The sequence below is a fragment of the Lactuca virosa genome, chromosome 7 (genome assembly GCF_052849685.1).
Source record: "Lactuca virosa cultivar CGN04683 chromosome 7, Lactuca_virosa_CGN04683_v6, whole genome shotgun sequence".
NCBI lineage: Eukaryota > Viridiplantae > Streptophyta > Magnoliopsida > Asterales > Asteraceae > Lactuca > Lactuca virosa.
In genome coordinates, this window is record NC_136432.1 from 165,627,943 (window position 1) to 165,635,844 (window position 7,902).

Sequence of the window (7,902 nt, forward strand, 5' to 3'; positions counted from 1 at the left end):
TTGGATTACGGCATCCCTCTTCCAGTTATAAATAGGTTGTTGGGTCCTAGCCTTAATATTTCATATTGGGTGTTATATTAAGGACTTTAAATCAACTCTCTTGAATATCTCCCAAAAGATGATCTTCCCAAATCTCTTGAAACAAGCTTTCCTAAATGAAGATGATGTCCCATGGAAATCATACTTCTTTCACCTCCTCCAATTATTCTCCCTAACCCACAAGTTCCTGAAAAGTTTAAGGTCACTCAAGCAAAGGTCTATATGTGATCACATCTTGGAGATGTAGTCAGATATTGACAAGCCGGGAGAGTTGGGTGTCAAAGTCTTGAGAAAGTTGGTGACTCAACTATTTTCTAAGTCACATAGTGAGTTCCTTTGGGACTCCTATGAAACAGACTATGACAAGACCCTTAATGATCTTATCTATTTGCTAAGATCAACTTCCTAAAACTTTATGGACATTGACAATGATGACATTGGATATCCAGTAAAGCTCTCTCTTCCCAATGGAAAGGGATCGGCCATAGTCAACTCGGTTGACCAAATGGTAAAGAGAACGGCTAAGTCTGAGATAGTCCCATTATCAAGGGTCTATTGCCAAAGAAAGGGGCATTGGTTGTGAAGCTGCCAAATTTACCTAAGGATATTAAAGTCAATAAGTTTGACTCTACTTCGGGTAAAGTCCACTATCTAACTCTGCTAAGTTTCTATTCTGAGATTCTTGATACATGATGTGACTGGGTCACATGTTGATGTTTTAAGAATCAAAGAAAAAGTGAAGAAACTTAAAGAAAGAATATGCTGAATCTGATGGCATAGATGGATTTCTATCGCATAGTTTGAAGATCGGATTCTTGAGCTACTTCTTAAGAGTTATGATATATTGCTTAGGAATAAATAACAACAGAGTTTTCATGTGCTTTTGCATTGTAAGGATAGTTTTTCCGCAAAGTATTAAAATAAAAGAAAAAAAAAATTTTGATTTTATTTATTTTAAAATATCCTTACAATGGCATTTGTGAAAACTTTTGTTGCTTATAAGATTCCATTAAGAGCAAGAGTGGAAATATGAATTTGATTCTTTCATTTGTGGTAGTGTCTAAATTTACCAAATAAGGAAAGATTCTCATCACCTAAGTTTCAGTTGGATAGAAACTTGGAATCATGCAAGTTGTATAGCATGATGAATAAGAACTTTCAAGCATTGGAAAAATTAAGACTAACTACTTGTTCACATGGATGTGTGAGTCAAGTAAAGGATCGAGTACACATTCTTGTGCACTGATCAAGCCCACCACAAATAATCGTTAAGACTATTCGTCATTATTTACTAAAATTCAGTAAATATGGTTATAATTACACGCTTAAGTGTAATTCTGAGACATTGGAAAAGGTTTCAATGTATGGCAGAGCGAATAAGAAAAATCAACTTAGGCAGAAAGATAAAAGTTTCTCAAATCTGAAAAGATGAGAGAGTACTTTAGTATCATGTTATATAATCATCTTAATGATTAAGAGACCTTATCAAAATTCATCCTCTAAGTGCATTCTGGTAGCTAAGAAGAGGAGCTATGAATTGTTGAAGTGGTTAAATCAAGAAGATGATGTATACTTCATTCCAAAAACAATTCTTAGAGTTATACTCTAAGATTGTAACTTGAGTGACATGTCTTAAAGAAGGTTTAAAACACTTGTCAAATGTAAGAGTAAAAGTTTTCTACTCTTGTACATTTGAAATTGGTAAGTTGTGATGTTTTGGATAAAACAAAGACCAACTAAGGCCATATGTGTGAAGTGTTTGTCTTGATTAGAATCCACACTATCTCTTGAATATCTGACAAGAAAGTCTTATATGTCAAGAGGAAAGTGGGAGTCTTAAAGGTCTTGAAAGTCTCAAGAACTAATCAAGAATAAAACCTGAAGTTCTTCACTAGCACACGACTTGAGGTTTATAACCTATCGTGTCGACATGTCTGTGCCTATTCAAGTTGGCTTTGCATAGGAGTTCTGAGAGTTCTCAATTGGTTGCACAGCTACTTGGAAGCAATGGCAGGCCCTTGAGCTGCCAAATGGCAAGAATTTAAGATTGCACAAGTTTAATCCATATAAGTGTGGATTTGTCAGTAACCTTGTCTTGTGATTATGGTTTTGACAAAATTCATATGGATAGGAACTCATACACCATAAAATCTAAGTGTCATAAGGTTTCTCTCCGATTCATGAAAATGATGGTGAGGAAACACTTTCACTAAGTAGATTTTAGCTAGATAGCAATTGTGATATTTGCATTCTCAAAGTCGTTAGTGGAGCGTGTGTGGTTAACCAGCACACTAACATGGACTTATGAGAAGTGGTAAAGGTCTAAACAATCGAGACTATGATTACGCCATCCCTTTTCATAGTTCTTAAAATTGTTTAGACACACCTGTGAGCTATCTAAGATAAGGTGTATGATATTGATAAAGTTTTATCAAAGCAATCTAGTATCAGAAATCTGAACTTTGGTAAGAAAGACAATAAAGTATTGATTTCTAGAAGTCCAGCTGATTTCTGATTACATGTCAAAGCTAGTGGGAGCACGAGTGTTATGCTAATAATCATCATGTTAGTGGGAGCATGATAATTATGATAAAGATTGCAAGTTAGCAATGTTAATTATAGAAAACAAAAGTTTCAATTCGTGAGGCTGTAGGGGTTGAAAAAGTTGTTTTGCTATAATTAAGGGAGAGGAAATTATACTTCATTTCAATTCTAAAAGCTTAGATTGAAGTTTTAAGTCGTATTTAGTCAAGGATATATATATGAATTTCATGTTGGAATGACTCAACATAAGGAAATTCTATATATGGGTCCATTATTTGCGTTCTAAAATTCGATTATGATTACGGCATCCCTTTTCATAATCTGAATTATGAGAACTTGGCAAATAGAAATGGAAATGTTATAGCAAAAGACTGGTTTAGTCTTTATGTGAGACATCATGACTCGTGTCCCATATGCTTCGGATATAGGATCGATTACATGTGCTATATTTATCCTTTCTAAAATTTTCCAAATGCCTGGGGCATTAAGAAGGGAAAAGGTCTAGAACTGGATATGACTAAAAGGATTAAGCAATTGTCGAGGACAATCTAAGGTGCATAATCATTACAGGAGGATCAATGCATATAAGTTTACAATCTAACAGATTTCAGTAAATGGCATGAATTTGGAATTCTTGCATTTGCAGTAAGGATTTGGGATTGTGAAAGAGGATCATTGGAGTTATGTTCAATTGATCTAATTCACAAAGTGAAGATCATAGACAAACATAGTATGCATACTTGGTGTATGGCATGACTAGTGTTTAGAAAACATAGTGTACATGCTTGGAGCATGGGACAACTATTGTTTTAAATTCAAGAATAAAGTTGATAGCTGAAACAATATACAATGAATAATGTGTAATCATATGGTGATAAATAAAAGGTGTTTTATTTATGTTCATAGGTTTTGATACCATATTAGATTCTATTATTATTGTGTTTCATTTTGCATGTTTTGACTTCCAGAATAACTAGGTCGTTCTTCCTGATTGCCTAAGTTATTCAAACTATCCACAGTCGGTCATATGTTGGAAGTAGATATGAATCAAGACTGTCATGGGTTGGTTTGTAGAGGTCTAAGATGTTGGACAAGGGGCTACAACACTCATGAGTGCTCATAAGTTCTGAGTATTGGATTCAACCCGTGCTCATTGGAATCACTTCATGGATTTTATCACCAGTGATCATGAGACGATAATATCTTATATTCTTCAAACCTAGAGATATGAGTTGTTACTATGAGTTGGTTGTACATTGATTGCACGAAAACGCATTCGGTAACTCGGTGTTATAAAACGTGCCTTTGTGTATGATTCAACAAGTAGTAGAACAAGCCATATGAGTCGAAGTTTATCCATTCCTTTTACCTTCGGGATAAAAGCGATATCTGTGGGCCCCTCGATGATTTGATGATGACAAATGGAAGTGCTCGGCCGAGCCAGGACTGATTTGATTTGTTCAATTAGTCAGTCGTCATAAATCGAAAATTGGGAAACAACAAATGGACAGAGAGAATGATTATAATCCATGTCTCAGTCCATATGATATCTAGAATGGAGGAATATATGATCCTTTATCTAATGGACAAGTCATTGACAAAGGTCAGAGTTCATGTACAAGGTCAGAATTCGACAGCGGCTTTTGAGAGCTACGATTACCAGTTGGTTCCTGAAGTCATACGCAATAATAGTTTTAGACTTATCCAAGTGGGAGACTGTTGGATTAGTGTCTAAGTCCATAACTATAATTGGTATGTACTTGACCCGACTCGGCATGGTCCATTTGGGTTGCATGGCATCGGAACATTTGGATAGACCGTTTATGAGGAAAAGACATTTTGTGACATATTAATATATTATAAGTTCTAATATATTAATATGAAATCATGTTATTTAATTAGTATTGATCAAGAATTAATTTGGACTTAATTTAGTGATCAAAAAGAGACTAATTAAATATATGGGGATTGATTGTGCAAATCATTCATTCTTATATATGTGGGCTTATGATCCAAGATTCCTTTATGTTGGGTTTAACCCATGTGGTGATCCATGGATACTCCATGGAGGTTAAAACCCATGGAGCATAAGGAATGGGTAAAGTCATGAGTTACATGGTGTAACCCTAATAGCCACACTATATAAGAACCCCTTTAGTTCAAGAAATTGGCACTAGTGATACATATTTTGAGGGCTAGCCGATTTGAACATGTATGTCTTCTTCTCATGGTTATTCCAAGAGTTCATGATGTTGTGTGAACCATTTGAGGTGTCACACTTGGGGCACTAGGCTCTCAAGCTTTATGGAGTCAAGCAACAACAACAAGGTATGTATTCTATCTATTTTATTATCCTAGTATCAATGTTTTGGTATGCTAGTTAGGATAATACCTTGGATAATCATATTTGCATGTATAATAGAGAAAACATAGATCCAAGGTATTTAGGGTTGCATGTACACTTAGGAGTGTTAGAATGCTCAAAACCCAACAGAGCTAGGTAGGAGTCCCAGCTCCCACCAAAATCAATGACGTAGGCCCGCAACATATCCTCAAGGGTATGTATCGTCCGTTCACTCTGGTCGTCGGTCTGTGCATGATAAGTTATGCTGAAATGCATCCTCGTGCCCAGTTCCTCATGGAACTTCTGCTAAAAACGGGAGGTGAACCGAACATCACGGTCTGAAACAATAGAGACCGGAACCCCATGTTGAGCAACGATCTCAGGAATATACACATCGGCCAACTTCTCGGCCGAAGAACTCTCCCGAATCGCCAGGAAGTGGGAACTCTTGGTCAATCGATCCACGTTGACCCAAATAGCATCAAAACCCTTCGCCGTCTTCGGCAACTTGGTGATGAAGTCCATCGAAATCTGATCCGATTTCCACATGGGAACCTCCATAGGCTGCAGCTTTCCAAGCGGCCTCTGATGCTCGGCCTTGACCATCCTGCAGGTTAAGCACCTCTCCACGTACCAGGCTATCTCTCTATTCATACACGACTACTAATAACTCAATCTCAGATCCTGATACATCTTGGTTGCCCCCAGATGGATAGAAAAATGAGACTTACGAGCCTCCTCCAGCACAATCTGTCTGGCCTCACCAGACATAGGAACCTATACCCGACCACAACGGGTCAACAATCCACGACTATCCAGAATAAATATGGTGATCTCACCCCTGATCCTCTCAATCTTCCAGATCTCTTCCAGATCACCCTCGACCTGAGCCTCCCTAATCAATCCCAAAAGTGGGGAATCCACTGATATCCTCATACATAATACCCCATCTAAAGACCCAGCCGACTTGCGGCTCAAAGCATCCGCCACCACATTCGCTTTACCCGGATGATAAAGGATCTCGTAGTTATAATCCTTGACTACGTCCAGCCACCTGTGCTGCCTCATGTTCAGGTTCGGCTGATCCATAATATGCCTCAAACTCTTGTGATCTGTGTAGATAGTACAGCGGACCCCATAAAGATAATGCCTCCAAATCTTGAGAGCAAAAACCACTGCCCCCAACTCCAGATCATGTGTGGGATACCTCGTCTCGTGCGGCTTCAACTGTCGCGAAGCATATGCTATCACCCGTCCTCTCTGCATGAGGACCACCCCCAACCCAGTGATGGAAGCATCACAGAATACCACGAAATACTCAATTCCCTCTGGGAGGGTCAAAACCGAGACCTCACATAATCTCTGCCGAAGGTTCTCAAATGCTTACTGCTGCTCAGGGCCCCACTAGAAATCTACCCCCTTCCTCGTCAGACAAGTGAGGGGTACTGAAATCTTGGAGAAATCCTGAATTAATCTCTGGTAGTACCCTTCCAAGCCCAAGAAACTCCTGATATCCGAGGGAGATTTCGGAACCTCCCACTACATCACCGCCTCGATCTTGGCCGGATCGACCAATATCCCGTCCTAGTTAACGAGGTGTCCAAGAAATTGAACCTCTCGTAACCAAAACTCACACTTCGAGAACTTAGCATAAAGTCGTTCTCTCCTCAAAACTCCTAGAAGCTCGCGAAGATGATCCTCATGCTGCTGTCTGGTCTTGGGATACACCAAGATATCATCAATAAACACAATAACCGAACGGTCAAGCATCGGCTTGCATACCTGATTCATCAAATCCATAAATACCGCAGGCGCATTGGTGAGCCCGAACAGCATCACCAGGAACTCGTATAACCGATAATGAGTCTGGAACACGGTTTTCTCTACGTCTTCCTCTCTCACCCTGACCTGATGGTACCCGGACCTCAGATCTATCTTGGAGAACAAAGATGCACCCTGCAACTGACCAAAGAGCTCATCAATCCGTGGAAGGGGATAACGGTTCTTCACCGTTAGCTTGTTCAACTCCCGGTAACCAATACACATCCGGTGTGAACCATCTTTCTTCTTGACGAATAAAATCGGCGTTCCCCACGGAGAACTACTAGGTCTGATGAACTACTTACCTAGCAGCTCCTACAGCTGAGATGACAACTCCTGCATCTCAGGCGGTGCCAAGCAGTATGACGCCTTGGCAATCGGGGTCGCACCTGGCATGAGGTCAATCCTGAACTCGACCTGCCTCTTAGGAGGCAAACCGGGTAACTCCTCCGGAAATACATGGACAGCTCCCTGACAACCGGGACCTTTGAAACCGAAACATGATCCCCAACATGCGTATCCACCACATAATCCAAATAACCCGCACACCCGTGTTGAATATACTGTTGAGCTCTAGCTGCATAACAACACCCTGAACCCATCCTGGTGCCCTCTCCATAGATAACCAGTTCTCTCCCACTTGGGGTTCGAACTACCACGTGCTGGCCCTCACAATCAATCTTAACACCGAAACGGCTCAGCCAATCCATACCCACAATCACGCAGACAACCCCCCCTCCATGGGGATAGGGATCAAATCGATCGGATAAGGTACCCATAAGATCTCCAGAACACAAGCCTGATATACTCATGATGCAGAGACCTCGTGTTCGTTGGTGATAGAGACTTGCAGCGAACACTCTAACTCCCCAATGGGCATATCAAACTCCCTACTGAACGATCGATAAATAAAAAACCGAATCGCACCCGAGTTAAACAACACTAGAGCAGGTAAAGAGTTCACTAGGAACGTACCTAGCAGAGGTACAAACATAAGCATAACACAAAACATAATCAACAGAATAAGGGATAGAAACATACCAGTCACAACATCAGGAGTTGCTCTGGCCTCCTCTGCAGTAAGCTGGAAAAAACGAACTCGAGCCCTCGGGGGCTCCACTCTACCCTGACTCTCATCCGTTATCCTCAAAGTA